The sequence below is a fragment of the Callorhinus ursinus genome, unplaced genomic scaffold (assembly GCF_003265705.2).
Source record: "Callorhinus ursinus isolate GAN/ISIS: 27379988/994484 unplaced genomic scaffold, GSC_fseal_2.0 scaffold12, whole genome shotgun sequence".
Lineage (NCBI taxonomy): Eukaryota > Metazoa > Chordata > Mammalia > Carnivora > Otariidae > Callorhinus > Callorhinus ursinus.
In genome coordinates this window covers 63,503,430-63,518,847 of record NW_027397074.1, presented here as the reverse complement: position 1 = coordinate 63,518,847, position 15,418 = coordinate 63,503,430, and the positions used below count along the sequence as shown (strand labels likewise).

The 15,418-nt window shown below is 38.5% G+C and overlaps 1 protein-coding gene across 4 annotated transcripts in view; it reads left to right on the top strand.

Moving 5' to 3' along the window:
* CADPS2 (calcium dependent secretion activator 2) overlaps positions 1–15,418 on the top strand; it is a 508,166-nt gene that overhangs the window by 118,991 nt on the left and 373,757 nt on the right. The window lies entirely within an intron of this gene.

Sequence of the window (15,418 nt, the reverse complement as noted above, 5' to 3'; positions counted from 1 at the left end):
CCAGTAGATGTTAAATTTTAGAAAATTTCCTTTTTATCCTAAGCGTTTCAGAGTCATTGGGGGAATGCATTCCTTCTTATTGTGTAGACAATCTATTTTTTTTTTTTTAAATCTTTACCTGTAGAAGCAGAACATGCATTATATGTTAAAAAAAAAAAAAAAGTAGGAAGGGAAAAATGAAGGGGGGGAATCAGAGGGGGAGACGAACCATGAGAGACTATGGACTCTGAGAAACAAACTGAGGGTTCTAGAGGGGAGGGAAGTGGGGGGGATGGGTTAGCCTGGTGATGGGTATTAAAGAGGGCACATACTGCATGGAGCACTGGGTGTTATATGCAAACAATGAGTCATGGAACACTACATCAAAAACTAATGATGCAATGTATGGTGATTAACATAATAAATAAAGGAAGCAGAACGTGCAAACATATTAGACTAGGAAAAAGAAAATATGGAGAATGCAGTAGGTCAGATATTCCCTCACACAGGGTATATCTTTGCATGAAGAATAACTGGATATACAGATAATTGGTTGGATTTGTAATTCATTGGTGGTATGCCTTAGAAGTTACTTCATGCAACCCAAGGGGGGTTTATATTACCCCAAGAGTTGGCCTGTTGAATTGTATAAAAGCATAGACATCTTGCTTACCAAATATGTGAATGGCATGAGTCTCATGACAGTAGTGATATTATCTAACTGGATCTTGACTCAAAATACCTTAAGTATAGGACCTCAAAAATCTTAAGTATAGGACATTTTATTTCATCTTGAGTCAGTCTTGCAAGGTGAAATCTTGCATTGATAAGGGCCTATACTAGCATCATGTAATGAAAGAAAAGCTAAAGCTAAAAGTCTATGTTCAGGAAAAAGGAAATGGGGTTCAGGAAAGTAATTTGTGTAAAAAGATATAATTTTAAAAATTAAACAGTTCATTTTTGGTTTGGGTAAATGTATTATGGCCACTGGGCATGTTAACATTAGGAAAACAAACTGGATGAGGGGAATGTGTGGGAGCTTGCAGTAATATATCTGCCGCTTGTATAAATATAAATATGTATATTTATAAATATAAAATTATTCCAAAATATATTCCAAACTGTTTTTTAATATGCTTATTAAATAACTTAATGTGGGGCACCTGGGCAGCTCATTTGGTTAAATGTCGGATTTTTGGCTTAGGTCATGATCTCTCAGGGTTGTGAGATCGAGCCCTGCATCAGGCTCCACACTGGGCATGGAGCCTGCTTAAGATTTTCTCCGTCCCCTAACCCCTGCTCAGGCTTGTTCACTTTTTCTCTCTTAAAACAAAACAAAACAAAACAAAAAAACCATAAAACACCTAATGTGATATGGCCACACTTTCACAAAAGGCACGCTTACGCTGTGTCGATGGAAAGATTGTAACTTTCATTAAAGAGTGTCCCCATTGTATTCTACATGAGGATTGTATTCTCTTCTGGGTGCCATATATTAAAATGTGGACAAACTTAGGGTTATCTGGTGTGGAACATATCATATATAGGTTATTTGAAGGAACAGGAGATGTTTAATCAGGAGATGGATTAAGTTGTGTTGTATTTGGAACCCACAGTAAACTAGGACTACGATGGAAACTAAAGTGGGAAGATTCCAATCCAACATCAGATTAATTGCACTGTCCAAATGTGGAATTGGCTGGTGAGGGCAGCATCCCTGGAGGCTAGATTCTGGCTGCACTTCACAATCACTTGGAAGGCATATTGCCCCAACAGGTCCTGAAACTCTCCCCTGGACTTAGTGAATCAGAATTTCAGAATCTCTACTTATCAAAGCTCCTCAGATTGTTCTACAATTGGTAGGTTTCTAACCAGTGGAATTAGAGGATTATTTGTTGGGATTGTTACAGAAAGAGTTGTAAGAACTAAAGAGGTGGTTGGACTAGGTGATCTAGTCTTTCTGGCCAGTGTTTACTTCTGAGACTCTGTCTACCTTGTCTTTGTGCAACCCTCAAAGCAGTGTTAAGATTGGTGATATTAATAATGTGTTTATGGAGACTATATTCCTGGTTGACATTTGGGAGTTACTCTCTAGGTGGCACACAGTTGGTACTTAAACTCTTGAATAAGGACATTTTGTTGGATAAATATGGTAAAAAGTTTTTTTTTTGCTTAACTTTTTCCCCCTCATAAGTCTTTTCCCTTTATTTTAGGATTACGGTTTTGTATACTTTGCTATAACAGTGCCGGTAGTCTCTCTTAACTTCATATGGTATTTTTTGTGGCCTAATAAAAATACGCAAGTGTTTTCTTCCAGTGTCTCTAGTAAAGAGTACAAATATTACCCACAAATTAGAGACCGAAACTAATGCTCACAGATGTTAAATGACTTGTCTGGTGCTATATATTAAGTAAGCATCTGAGTTAAATATGAATCTAGATTTTCAGACTCATATAGTTGTTTCCTAGTTGCGTTTTGGATACACCTGTGTCAGGTAGTATGCGCGAAGCACTTTGAAAAATATTTCATTCTTTAGAATAAACCCTTTAAACAGACTTGTCTATTTCATCTCTAAAATAAGGGTGCTAAATCTGTTTAGCTAATTAATAGAGCTAAAATTTCTCTTTCCACTAAAGCTTTTGAAAAGTACGTTCTTGGGTTCCACCCAAGACTGAGTCAGAATTCCTGAGGATGGAGCATCTGAAGTTTGAACTTGGATCTGGATGATTTCAATTCACCCTATTTTGAGAAACATGTTGAACTAGATCTTACAACTACTAGAATAGGGGTTCCCTGAAGGAGCCATTTTTGTCCTAGTTGTTATTATATCCCCAGTGTGTAGCACACAAATGCATTCAGCAAATATTTGTTGACTAAGTGATTGAGGATTGTGGCACTTATTTCTCTATGTAGAAATTTTGTATTTTCTTTATTTTCCTCCACAACTCTATTTTCCTGAAAGTATTGTTTGTAAAAGTATCGAGTTTGTTTTGATTGTAACTGTTCTCATTCATGGTTTGTTTCTTCAAAGACTGCAAATATTTCAGAAGCATGACTGAGCTTTTGTGTTCTTTCTAACTTAGTATTCTATAGTTCTATGATCTTTTTTGACTTCTTACATCCTTTTGAGGTCTACCTTTTTTCAGGGATATTTTGTTTGCTATTGTACAACTGTTTTCAACCATTAATAATCTTGTCAGTAATTTTCTCATTTATTAGGTTTTGTAGCCTTTAGCTGTGATGGCCATTTCTAACTAATGATAGACCTGAAAAATCCTAATAAGTGTGTACTGATTAAACAATATATATTCATACTCTAGGAACACAAGTTCTCCCAAAGTCTGAGGCTACTGATTTTTTTTTTTTTTAGTTTCATAAATGCTATATAATGATTTTAATGGTCTTTTCCGCTTGGTTGAATGTCTGTTTTCTAAAGACAAGAGTTACCTGTGTGTTTTTTATTGGTTATAACTTCAGGTACTTGGTTTATATTACTTTATACCTGGGATCTTAATTATAGTACTTAAAATATAGGTTTTCCTTCATGTTATTTGACCTAAAACATTTCTTCAAGGTACATTCATTACTTTAAAAGATCATATCTTTCAACTAGATCATGACAGGATTGGATTTTAATATTTTGTGGTGCCGTCTTGGGGGTGCATTCATGTATCTTTGTTTTAATAAATACTTACCATGAATACTATGCAGAATGCTATATATATTGTGAAGGCAGTGATTTTTATTTGACAACATAATTTTTATCACATGCATTTTGGTAAGATGTCCTAAGTTTGGCTTCAATATCAACCTATAAAGTACTAAGAAAAGTCTGTTTTTGGAGAAATTTCACCAGTCTTTGTTCCCATAAAGTTGAGCATAATTAGAAAAAAAAAAAAAATGGACCCAAGCATGTAAGCCACCTAATGAGGCAGCCACAGTGGTACAGAGGGACCAGAACAGGAAAAGAAGAAATGCAGGTAGTATACGTAGCTGCTTAATAAAAGCTAACAGTAATAATCTTGGTAATTTTATTGTTGCTAATGATTGTTAGATTCTGCTGTACTTTTTTTTAATTGAAATTTTTTTCCCTTCGTGTGTGTGTGTGTGTGTGTGTGTGTTTGTGTGTGTGTGTGTGTGTGTGTGTGTGTGTGAGAGAGAGAGAGAGAGAGAGAGAGAGAGAGCGCGCGCGAGCCTGTGTTTTATCCCCTGTAAATAACTTACTGTCGGGAGGGAGGCATAAAGTGGACATTAATTTTACAAATATTTGGTTTTTTTGTTTTTCACTTTAGGAAACTTAAGATGATTCTGGGAATGGGGAAACAGGTCTTACTGCAACCTAATACTCTCCAACTTGTTCTTGCCATCAGGTACCTGCTCGTTTCACAAAAATCAAGTGGGCTTCATCCAAATATAAACAAGGACAGTGTGATTTATAACAGATATGTGGGAAAGTAAATGGCCTTTCTCAGGGATTTCCAAAAGAATATACAAGTGCTTAGTAGTTGCTTTCAACATACCAAACTTAAAAGGTTTAGTGGTGGTGGTGGTGGTGGGTTGGCTTTGTTCACAACTTCTGAGAAAGGGTGTGATTTTTCTTTTTCTACTTGTTTATGTTCTTTTGGTTTTGAAGACTGGATGAGGGTTATAGGAGTGTTCAGTGTTTAAAAAAATTGCCAAAAATGTATTGTCATTAGTCTCACCCCCATCATCACCATTTGCTTTTCAGATTTTCTACCTGCTAATAAGACAGAATGAGTCTGAAGACTAAGTTAAATTGAAATTAAAAATTTTTTCAGTGTTTCTCAAATTTCATATAAAATGAAAAATTTAGTATTAAAATATTTTGAACTCTAATTTAGGCCCTTTTATTACATAGAATTTTTAAATTCTGGGATTCAGAAGATTTCTACTTTATTAAAGAACAGTTTTAAATAGAAGTAATACATACTTATGTTAGGGAATTAAAGAATACAGAGGAAAACTTGCTATCCGAATGATAAGGGAAATGTGTGTTCTAAGGTGGCCCACCCAGCCAGCAGGGGAATCCCAGTCCCGGCCCAAGGGCCGTTCCGGGTTTTCCCTCCTGCCCTGCCTGCAGTGCCTCGGAAAGTGCCACATAATATGGAAGTAAAAGTGTATAAATTACCCCCTTTGTGCGCGGGCCTCAGACCTTTGGAGATCATCCTCCTCTGAGCCCGCCAGCGTTAAATAAACCTCCTATCCTCCAAGATCTCCGAGTGCCGCTTGGTTCTTCCATCGGCTGATCCAATCCAGGTTCCGTGACACTAAAACTATTGTTAAAAACCAGTATTTAAAAAAAGGAAAAGAAAACCAATATCCCCTATAATTCCAAACCCTGTAAACAGCTCCTTTTAACAGTTTAGTGTTTCTTTTTTGTACATATGAAACTGGAATCATTTGATTTTTTTTTTGCATACTACGTCATGAGCATTCTTTAACACAAATGTTCTCCATAAACATGGTTTTGAATAGCTGCATGATAGACCATCGATAAAAAAAATCTGTTTAATTTCCTTCTTGTTAGACATTTAAACTTTTTCTATTTTTAGCTACAAAAATGCTGAAATGATGGTGCATGCTCATTTACTTCTGCAAGTGGTATTACTGGTTGATCTGAAACGAGCATTGTTTACTCTTTATACAGGTTTCTAAATTCCCCTCAAGAAAAGTAGTATCAATTTATGGAACTAAAACAGAGTGCCATTTTTTTCCCCTCCACACTGGTACTATCATAAAATAAATCCCAACTATTTGGTTGTCTTGTTCCTGCTTTTGGGAAGTTTTAACACTCCATATTGGCCATTCTCGTTTCTTTATGAATTACCTATTCATATCGTTTGTCCATTTTTCCATTTGAATATTTTATTTTTATTTTTTTAACACGGATTTATAGAGGTATATGGGTGGCTCAGTTAGTTAAGCATCTGACTCTTGGTTTCAGTGTAAGTCATGATCCCAGGGTCATGAGATCCAGCCTTGCATGGGGCTTCTTTCTCAGCGGGGAGTCTGCTTGGGATTCTCTCCCTATGCTGGTTCAATCTCTTGCTCTCAAATACCTTTAAAAAAAAAAATACACTGATCTATAAGTGTTCTTTATCGACCAAGAAGACTATTAATCCTTTGTTATGCTGTAGTCACTCATTTTGCACATTTCCTTACCTCCAATACTGCATTTTCTATTCTGGTGGAATGAAAGGCACATTCACATCCCAAGTGGAGACTGTACTGCATTTTGTCTGCTTTGGATTTTCTTGTTCAAAAACCATTTGTGACCGTGCTTTCCCACCGTGTTTCCACCCTTCCAGCTACCACCCTTCTTGGATTAGTAGCTGTGTGAGTAGATAGCTGAAGGTTGGTATAACTCATGTCATAGCTGTGGACCTGTTTCTTCATCTGCTGAAGGGGGAAGAAGATCTCAAACTGCTTCTAATTGCACAAGTCTCTGAAAAGTAGTTTGTGTCTTGCTACTTTTCCTTTCTTTGTCTTGTATACTCTCACATCTCGAAGATGAAAAAAATAAAGGAATGTGGCTTGATAATGCAGTTCTAGGACAAATTTCTGGGCCATAGTTTTGAATTTTATACTCACATATTAAAACAAAGCAAAACTGTATTTTCCCAGTCCAGAACACCAAGGAACTTCAGCCTGCTTCTCCCATGGAAATTGGGGTATCTGTTCCAGCTTTCTGGGACCAGCAATCACTTTGGTATCCTTCCTTTTACCTACTTTCCTTCCCTGACGTTATACCCTAACTCTTAGTATTTACTTAAAAATTAAGTGCAGAGGTGCCTGGCTGGCTCAGTCAGTAGAGTATGCAACCCTTAATCTCAGGGTTGTGAGTTCAAGCCCCACATTGGGTATAGAGCTTACTTAAAAGGAGTACACCCAAGGGCTGGCCTACTGTGGTGGTCCAGGTGACAGTGACATATGGCCTAGAATGAGAGCCCTGGAAATAAAGATCAGTGGGATGATTGGGATATATTTGGAGTATAGAGATTAGTCTCTGACCTTGATCTTTATCCCCATCTACCTTGTGTTAATCTTAATAAAATTGTCAGTTAATAAAAAGTGCAGTTGTTTGTTTGGCTTGTGAAAACTGAGAACCTTTTAATGCTTTTTTGTTTTGCTTTATGTAATTACTCTTTTAGAATTAATAGGCACAGCCTGAGTGTTACTTTGTGTGTGTGCCAACTAGAGGGAGAGAGGCTGAGCAGGTCTGCTTTTAAATATTTTCATGAGAATTTCTGTATCATTTTACTTTGGGATAGAAAGATTTACTTTTCATATTCCAAGGGATGTTTGACCTGTCAAAATCCTTTAAAATTCGAAATAATGCCGTGGAAAAGGTGTATTTTTTTCATAGTGAACTGATGATTGCTGAGTAAACCAAGATTGGCAGCCTGTGCAGGAGGGTATATAAAAAGGTCAGCACATTCATAGATGAAATCCAGTAACCAGTAATGAGAAGTGAGGTTTTAAATTTGCATAAAGCTCTGCAGATCACATTGTATTTGTTGTTTTAGATAGTAGCGGTTTTATTTCACATCACATTTTCTTAAAATCTAAGGGTGGCATTTTCAATTAAGCATTCTGTGAGAATCTGGAAAATGTGTTTTCATGTCTGAGATACCTGTTTCTATTGAGGGGAGCTTGCTGTATGCTGCCTGTCAGTGTGTTTTGTAGACTTGCCTGCCTTCTTGATGGTATCCATTTTGTGGTGAAGGCGGCGTAGTCCATAGGTAGTAGGATTTCATTGCTTGAAGGCAGCTGAGGAAATTAGTCTGAGCATTTTCCTCTCTTTCACATATTTTTAGAAGAACTCGTGATGGGGTTTTTCAGGCTTACATGACGTATTTGTGACAGAGGGCATGGTTAGACTTTATTAACGCTTAATCTTCTCCATCTACATTCTCATACAAGGATATGATATTTTTACAGTAGGTTGTGGGTTAGTATACCTAGTGCAGCATTCCAGTTTGGCCAGGGATTTGGAAATTCAATCCAAGCCAGGTAGCCACAAAGAACAGAAGCACATGTGGCTTACTTCAGTTCAGCGTTCTCTAATCCCCAAACCCAGTGTGCACATTTTTGAGTGGTGCCATAGTCTTGTTACACTTTGGACTAACATCATGATTCAGGAATTATTTAGACCTATCTTGGTCTAACTATCATGCTCTCTGTCGGGCACTCTTGGTTCTTTAGATAAAATCCAAGTCAGCAAAGCCATATCCTTCTTCCGGAAAAAAATACCACGGTAGTGTTATAGAAAATCTGAGTAGTGACACGTCCGCGGCTTTCTGATGGGCGAGCTGTTGGGTTACACATCACATTTTGTTACGTTTATTCTTTCATTAATAAGAGAAATGCTCTTTAAGTGTCTTTGAGAACTTGCTTCGTTTTATTCCTGTTACTTTATATCATTTTAAGATTAACATTTCTTTGAAAAACGTATGAGGCAAGTTGTGTCTTCTGTGGATTGTTTTTTACATCAAAGTTCTTCCTAATATTACAGTTAATTTCTTTGATTACCTGGAGCATTTTTTTTTCTTTTAAGATTTTATTTATTTGAGAGAGAGAGTGAGAGAGAGAGAGCCCATGAGAGGGGGGAGGGTCAGAGGGAGAAGCAGACTCCCTGCCGAGCAGGGAGCCTGATGCGGGACTCGATCCAGGGACTCCAGCATCATGACCTGAGCCAAAGGCAGTTGCTTAACCAACTGAGCCACCCAGGCGCCCTGGAGCATTTTTCAGTTTCTAAAAGTTTTCAGGGGTAAATAGTTTCCCTGAGACTTTGTGACCCCGAAAGGGTCGTCACACTTTGTGGTTGTTTGAATATCACTCTTAATTCGAGTGTGTTTCCTCTGCTTTATCTTCTGTCAGGTTTACTCAATAGAGCCTTTTTTTTTTTTTTTTAAGATTTTATTTATTTATTTGACAGAGAGAGACACAGCGAGAGAGGGAATACAAGCGGGGGGAGTGGGAGAGGGAGAAGCAGGCTTCCCGCGGAGCAGGGAGCCCGACGCAGGGCTCCATCCAAGGACTCTGGGATCATGACCTGAGCCAAAGGCAGATGCTTAATGACTGAGCCACCCAGGCGCCCCCAGACAAAAAGCTTTAAATAGAGGCTCAATGAAAAAGGCTCTCTTGAGGGGCGCCTGGGTGGCTCAGTCGTTAAGTGTCTACCTTCGGCTCAGGTCGTGACCCCAGGGTCCTGGGACCGAGCCCTGCAGCAGGCTCCCTTCTTCTCCCTCTCCCTCTGCCTGCACTCTCTCTCTCTCTCTCTCTGTCAAATAAAATCTTAAAAAGCTTTTTTTTTTTTTTTTTTTGGTCAACTGGTTTTAGGGGTGAGACCTTGAATCGCATGTACCATTCCTTGTTAGCATAGTCCCCGTGGATGCTGGTCTCACCTTGATCTAAGTTTTTCTCTCCCATAGTTCTAAAAAATGGATAGAAAGAGTTCTTAAAGCGTAAGGTATTAAACGGGTAAAATATGCAATACAGTGACTAGCTAAGATAGTCATTCGTTGATCATCTGTTTCTTAGTACATTTTGGGTATAGCTTATGTGACTTTTGTTTTCAACGTGCTTACTTACTAAAAGGCCTGTTTTCGTTTGGTACCCCACAAAACCAACAATATACATAGTTTCACACTTCACAGTTGAAAAAACGGTTTTGTCAGTAAAGGTACCTCTAGGATGGAGAATCTTATTTTCAGAAGATCACTGGGAGGAGCATTCTTTTGCACAGAAATCTAGGTTTGTGATGGGAGTTTTATTTAAAAGTAGTAGAGCTGGTGAAATAACATTTGTTGTGTTGATAAAGGACAGCTATTCGGAAAAAAAAAAAATTGAAGCTGCTTAGGAAGTACCTACTATTAGCCAAAGGGATAATATAGAAGCTGTTAACATTTATCCTGTAATCCTTCATCCATCCACTATGTGTGAGGGGCTATGCAGGTGCCCTCCAGGTGCTTAGCTTCTACCTTGCTCTCAAGTACTAGATTTTAAGGGTATAAGACACATTCCCAACTTTCGTAGCTGTGATTAGAGGAAGGATCATGAAGAATGCTAAAAGAGACAGTTTCAGAGAGAAACTGATTAGTTGTGATTTACAGTTGAGGTTCTTAATCTGGATAGAATTCAGGGAATCTGTGAGCATAGATGGGGAAATATACCTTTAATTTCACTAACCTCTAATTGAAATTTAGCATTTACTTACATGATGTACACAACAAAGTACAGTAGAACTAGCCATATCTGTGGCTTTGTCCCTAATCAGAATACATGTATTTTTTTTTAAATTTAAATTCTAGTTAACATACGGTGCAACATGGGTTTCAGGAGTAGAATTCAGGGATTCAAAGATATATGTATTTTCATATCACATATTTGATTGCAGCTATCTTGGAAATCTGGGTAAGTTCCTGAACTACACTGAAATTATAGTACTTTTAAATCCCCTAGAGGGGAGGGGGTGGGGGGATGGGTTAGCCTGGTAATGGGTATTAAAGAGGGCACGTACTGAATGGAGCACTGGGTGTTATATGCAAACAATCATGGAACACTACATCAAAAACTAATGATGTAGTGTATGGTGGTTAACATAACAAAAAAAACAAACAAACAAAAATCCTTAGTACATCTTGTTAATGAGGTATTGGAGATGCACATAAATTACTGTAGCACACATTTGTTTTTAAAAATATTTTCATAATTGTGTTTAAAAGCATTATTCTGGGAAAGGATTCAGAGGCTTTGCTAGACTGCCAAAAGGTTCCTGTTACCAAAATGGGGACTTTTGAAGGCTTCATCACAGAGGAAATAGTTTAAAGCACAAGGGGTAAAAGCGGGCAAAGAAAATGGTGTTTTGTTTCTGTGTTGGAACAGCAGATTTAACACCTTTTAACTATGTGACTCCTGGAAATGAACCTTGCTCTTTCATTTTATTCATCTGTAAAACAGTGATAATGCACCTACCTCCCAGGATTGTTGATGATTAAACCAATTAATGAATTTAAATTGCTAAGCACGGTGCTAAATGTGAGCTATTATTATTATAATACCTGGAGCATTGCTTTCCCAAAAGTACTTGGCTTTTTTTGGGGGGGGGGCGGTTCAGCACTTAATTCATATTATCATGTGTATTGCTTCCTAATTAAAAGCTCTTTCAGAGCAGGAAACCATGGCTTATATGCTGCTGAACATCTAGACACTAATCAATTTTGAATTAAATAGCTCATCTGATAAACATTTATTGAAATGCTAATCAGGTACTGTCTTAAGCCCTGGAAATAAAAGATGAATAAGGCAAGGTCCCTTGACCTCAGAGTCCAGTCTGTTGGGAAAGAGGGATGCAGGAGCAGTTGATGATTAAAATCATCCTGGCCAACTTTACTAGCATGGAGTAGGAATGATTGAAACCACATGCATTCTTCTAAAGTTCTCCCTTCTCTGTTGAGCAAACCCAGGAAGATTTGAATGTGCTAGCACCTACCTTGACATGAAAATATTAGGCACATAAAAGTTGACATTTTGTGGATTTCTCATGAAGCTATGAAAATTAAGCATGTTAATTTACCACAGGGCGTGGCACATAATGCATTTCAAATGGTAACTTTTCAGTTGAACCATAGGAAACTGCCAGTATCTGTTTTTGATGTACTAAAAAGCTTCCTTTGGATACACCTAATAGTATTTAAAGCTGTAATAATTCTACTTGCTTTCTCCTAGGGGTGGTTTCGTGTGGCAGTAATCTTAGGAACATCTAGTTATTGGTCAAGAATCAAACATCATTCACTTTTAAGAACAGGACCGGAGGCATATCATTTATAGGGGGCCAAGTAGAAGATCCCAGAGGTTCTTCATGTGATGGTGATACATACTTTTATAATACCTTACACTTAATGTCAAGGTCTATTTAAGCATGTACAATTTTAACAGCATTAATACTGTGTGTGTTCCTAATTTTGTTTCCACATGTTGCACATTTTCTTTCAAATCACATTTAGAAGTTAATACACTTATATTTAATTCAACGAGATGGTGTTTACACTGTGGCACACATCTATTGTCTCTAAAACAGTTAACACTGACCAGTTGGCGAGACACCCTCAGCATGACACTCCGATTTGTTTTATTTCTCTTCAGCCAACATTTGGGTATCCGCTGATCATGTGGTTATGGAGTGGCCCTGCCTGTGCTCCAGAATTAGGGGAAAATAGCAAACTGTTGAATTCAAACATAATGTTTAGGAAACATTTTAGTAATTGTAGTTCTCTATTGCAAGAACTCTCCTTTTTCAATAAGTTTTTTTTCCATTTTGAGATGGTACGTACGTGTTTTCACTTTTTAAATTACAACAAATAGTTGCAAAGGAAATTTTTCCTTCCCCAATGGGCTTTAATCTTCACATGATTTTGATGAAGCAGTAAGTGATGATTTCTTATGTGATTTTTTTTTTTCAGTCAGCTTGGACTCTATTTAATCTTTTATTACTGCTGGGATTTTAGTTTGACTAGTTTTCTCTGTTCTGAAAGTTTCTATGTCACATAGGCCAGGATGGGAATTAAATTCCCCTATATTCTGCTTTTCTTGTAAAATTATATGCACATCTAGTATAGCAGGGATAGGTGTTAAAGCAGTGATCATTATAGGGACGCCTGGGTGGCTCAGTCAGTTAAGCATCTGCCTTTGGCTCAGGTCGTGATCCTGGGGTCCTGGGATTGAGTCCCACGGCAGGCTCCCTGCTCAGCGGGAAGCCTGCTTCTCCCTCTGTCTGCCGCTCCCCGCTGCTCATCCTTCTCTTTAAAAAAAAAAAAAAATTTTAAAAAAAAAAAAAAAAGGCAGTGAACATTATAGATGGATTATGAAGGTCCTTCAAGAGGTGAGGCATTAAATAGACTTCACGTCAGTTCTGTCCGTGTTGGGAAGAAAAGGAGGCCAGCTTCCCTCCCTCTTTCTGTGCCTGGGAGCCTTTGTTTTTAAAAGTGGCTTCACTGTGTGCTCTAGTTGGGCACTCAGAGTGAGGAGGGGCAGTGTGAACTTGCCCCCCCCCCCTTTTTTCCTTGCAGCATGGAGAAAGATGATTTGAACAAGCTAGGGAGCAGAGAGAAGGGCTGTTTGGGAGACTTCCCTGCTGGCTCCCCTCCATGCAGAGCTGCACACCTCAGTCAGACTGGCACTTTTCTCTTTCACCCCCTTGGCCTGCCTTCCTCCTTCCCTTCCCCTTCTTTTCCCGTACTTCCTCCACCCACTCTAAAGAGCTCTCTGTATACTCAGCTCTGCCCCCCCCCCCCCGCCTCTGAAGTGACTCCTGGCCCCTCTCCTCCCCACACTGGAGACCCTGGTTTGCCCATGGCTGTCACCAAGTATGCGAAGGAGGCTAAGTCCTTAGAACATAGAGGGATTTGCATCTTGGCTGCTGCTTTTTTTTTTTTTTTTTTTTTTAAACTTAGCCTCTTCAAAATTGTTACACTTAAGATGGCATCAGGTAGCAGTCCCTGAAGATTTTTTACTATTGAACTAATAAGTGGCAAGTGATTATTGTAAATGCAGCAGGTTGGAGATAAAAACAAGATCAAATGCACCTTGACTTTAGATTCCTGGCCAAATTCTGTGTGAGAAAGGGGTTTATTTGCTTCTGTTCACTGCTCTGTCAAACTGGTGGACAGTTCAGGTCCTTGGCTCCCCTCATTGTCACTGAGTCTGTGGTTGTTGCACTTCTCTGCTCCATAGTGTGTTCTCATTCTTTTCAGTGTCGCATTATAGTGCTTGCATGTTTGATCAGTTTGTTGACAGTTTTTTTATCTTTGTCTTGTTCTAGCAGCCTGAATGGACTAAAACACCATATACTGGGTGACTTAAAACAACAAACAGAAACTTATTTCTCGAAGTTCTGTAGACTGTGAAGTCGAAGATATGGTTCTGGCAGATTCAGTGGGGTGGTGGGCGAGGAACTGCTTCCTGGTTCACAGGTGGTGCTTTCTTGCTGTGTCCTCAGAGTGGAAGGGGCTAGGGAGCTCCGTGAAGTCTAAGAGCCCTGATCTCATCATTGAGGGCTCTACACCCAGGACTTAAGTCTTCCAAAGGCCCCACCTCCTAATACCATCACATTGGGTGCTAGGATTTCAACTTAGGAATTTGGTGGGACACAAGCCTTCAAATCATAGCACCTCATTTCAGTAAATTGCCTCTTACATACTTGACTAGTCATCATTGGGGAGAGAAACAGGAGTTGCTGAAGATAACCTGTGCATCTTGCTTTTCATTATCCTCTGCCCTGTTGGCTCTTGCCACCCTCCTTATCCAGAGAACACTACCTGTCCTGTAGGACTGCGCTCCCTGCTCACATCCTGCAATCCTCCCTCCTCTCTCCATCGTCCTTCCGCTTCTCCCTTATCCTCTCATGATTTTTCCATGGCAGAAGATTTATAGATGTGTGGGAATATAATGGGGAACATGGAATATGAAGTTGCTGGCGTTGTCAGAGGAAGAATGTAATGATTGAATTGCATAGTGACTGTCACATAAACTACACAAAGTTTCTACCTTAGTAAACCTTAAATGTGTATTTAAAAATGTGGAATATAATACAGATAAGGAGTATTTCATTATTTTCTGCCCAATAATTTTACCACATGAGTAAAATGATTCTTTCCGGGGTGCATTCTTAAATTTAAGGCCCTTGGAGCTAAAAGATGGTAAGATTTCAGTTGCTAAATGTTGTGTAAGATTTTCTACAGTAGACTGTTTACACATTATTTTAAAGCTACTTCATTATTACTATTAACTTTAGGGTATGAAAATTAATTTTTCATTTATAAGATAACTTCCACATGGAAAATCTAAGTATTAACTGTTAGCCAATTTGTAGTCTCATTGGGAGAAGAAAGTTTCTGCCACTTTTATGTCATGTTTATAATTTGTGTAGAAAACTTTTATATGGTCTTACCCATTTAATGTTTTCATTTAAAAATTAAGACTTATCCACAAGAATCTGTTTTTTAAAAATGTCTTTGTACCTTTGGGATGACTGGGTGGCTCTTGTCGGTTAAGTGTCCAACTCTGGATTTCAGCTCAGGTCATGATCTTGGGGTTGTGAGATCGAGCCCCACATCAGGCTCTGTGCTGGGCGTGGAGCCTGCTTAAGAGTCTCTCTCTCCCTCTGCCCCTCTCCCCTCCTCATGCGTGTGCTCTCTAAAAGAAAAAAAATAATAAAATGGTTTTGTGTACCTTCAATTTACACATTTTTGAAGTTGCCAGGTTATTTAGGCATTGCTACTAAATATCTGTCCTATTTTGCTTGTTTGGCGGGACCAAACTGAGAAGAGGAGAAAACTTCTTAATTGGGTTCTTGAAGCTGTTAGGAAAATTAATGCAAAGGGGTAAAAAGTGATAATGCCAGATGGAAATAACCTG